Source organism: Eriocheir sinensis, chromosome 27 (genome assembly GCF_024679095.1).
Source record: "Eriocheir sinensis breed Jianghai 21 chromosome 27, ASM2467909v1, whole genome shotgun sequence".
Taxonomy (NCBI): Eukaryota; Metazoa; Arthropoda; class Malacostraca; order Decapoda; family Varunidae; genus Eriocheir; species Eriocheir sinensis.
The window spans coordinates 647,870-650,450 of record NC_066535.1 but is presented as its reverse complement, the minus strand read 5'-3'; positions in this window follow the sequence as shown (position 1 = coordinate 650,450).

Here is a 2,581-nt window from a genome sequence, read left to right as displayed (position 1 = left end):
TGTATGGCCCTGGCTTCTCTAAGGAGGGCATCTAGCTCGTTAGTTTGCCATAAGGCAACTCTCCTTCTTAATGCCTCGATATTTTCGGCTTGTTTGGTTTTTGGGTGTGCATTTTGGAGGAAGAGATGATGGAGAGTGAACACAATTTTCAGGGATAGGGGCGCCATTGGTGTGTTCTGGATGTAATTATTTAAAAGGGTGACGATTTCTTTGATGATAAATGTTGTGGCTCCACATCTGGGTGATTCAAAAAGATTGCTAGCAGAGCACCCAACAACCTCAAGGCATGTGTCATCCACCCACCTCGTCGCTTCCCCCTCCGCTAGCCCCTTCCAAGCAAAGCTTCCCCCGACCTCCGTCCGTCGCGCCCTGTCAAGTCGGAGAGGAAGAGTGATGAGGGGGTGTTGGTGGTGATGGTGGTGGCAGCATTGGAGGTGCAGATGGAAGGGGTGGTATCGGTTGAGGGGGATATGGAGGTGTTGGCTGTGCTCCCTCCGACACTCCCTCCCCTTGCTCACTCCTTCCCCGGCGGCGCTCATTGTCCCCGGGGTGTCGCGCCTTATTGTCATCCTCCCTGCTCTGATCCCTGCCCAAGGGATTTTGGCAACTACTGCTCTTCTTACAGTTCGTATAGCCTCTGTTTTCCTTAACACATGCACAATTTATACATCTGTGATCTTCTTTTATACAAACGCAGCATCTTCTTTGGTTTGGAGAGTCGGGCATAATTAAAACTATTAAGGAGCGCGATTACGGGGTATTTTTCGACGGATGTAATTAAAATCAGACGAGTACATGTTTTTCGCTAAGCATTGCCGGGAAAGCCTAAATTGCCATGTGGTGAGGTTTGTTTTCATAAAATTAAAGCCCATCCCCCCCTGGAGGGGCTATTGCGCCATAGCCGGACATACGCGTCAAAATATGCGGTATCATTCAATGCTTGCAAATACGTAAAATTTTCATTAGAATATTTTTTTCTCCGCAAATTTTGTCATTTGTCATCCTCTCTTCTCCACGCGGCAAGGCAGGGGAGGAAGAGTGGTGCCACCGCGACAGTGCCAAGCGAGACAGATGGGGAGAGTGCGTCGCATTTTTTTTTCTCCACTCAAGCCAAAACAATGTCCCTACAAATGATGTACAAGCGCAAGGAAACCAGAAAAATAGTCATCAACATGAAGAAGACTTATGGAACGGCCAAGACTCAAAAAACAAGGAAGAGAGTAGTGTAAAAGCGAGGTATTTAGAGGTAGAAGCGAGTGGGTGTGTTAGCACTCCCGCGTAGGCACTGTGCCGCGGTACCAGATGCCCTATCATTCTCCAGTAAGTCAACAAGGTATGAACAATAATATGTGAAAGTTTAACGTCAATCAAATAAATACAAATGGCAAGACATGGATGAAATGGACAAAAAATATTTCGGAGCAATATCTCGAAAAGTAGTTTTTTAACCCCCCCCCCAAAAAAAAAAATCACAAAATAAGTAAAAAGTCTGACCGACTTTTGTTAGGTATCATTTAAAACTAATCCTAAAGGGAAAATTTTGCTATTGATAAAATTTCAAAAAATGTCAAAAGAAAACGGGACACAGTGAAAAAAATTGTGACAAAAAATGTAATTTTTATTTTTCGAGGACAAAACAAAAAAATCCAAAATTTTTTCAATGTGAAATGTTAATAGGTAAACAAAGCTTCTATGGTATTTTTTTTTCAAAGCGATTGACTGAAAAATAAAGTCTGAAAAAAATAAAGAAAAATACAGTTTGTTTGAGTCTCACATAAACTTCACCCAAATTTAATGAAATTCACAGGATATCATACATTTACACCTACAAACAACATACTAAAACTTCAAAACTATTGGACGTACCATATGCGCAGGAGGACCCCCTAGTAGTTGCGCTCCTCAATACTGATATCAATGACAGCAGGAATGGTAGTAGTACGTTTAATAGTAATGATTGATTATTGATTAAGATGAAAGTAGTAATGACACATACTATAATATGACACTATTATTACTATTCCTATTAGTTTAACGACATTTACATTTATATAGATAAGTTTATATTCAATACTATAGGTCGACACATTATTTTCAAAGGGTAGGAGAGAGAGAGAGAGAGAGAGAGAGAGAGAGAGAGAGAGAGAGAGAGAGAGAGAGAGAGAGAGAGAGAGAGAGAGAGAGAGAGAGAGAGAGAGAGAGAGAGAGAGAGAGAGAGAGAGAGAGAGAGAGATGATAATAGTAATTGCAATAATAACAGTAGTAAGCAAAGTAAAAGTATAGTACCGTAATGATACTAACGCTAATAATATTGCAAGCAGTAGTATTAAAAGCTGTGATAGTGAGAACACAGGCAATATGAATAATAATAACAGGAATATTATAGTAATGATATTAATAAAAATGATAACAATAATAATAATAATAATAATAATAATAATAATAATAATAATAATAATAATAATAATAATAATAATAATAATAATAATAATAATAATAATGTCAATAAAAGTGTTGCATTCCAAGGTGTATGAAATGATTAATTAATTCATATGATAAAATTCAGGCTGCAGAGGCGCTG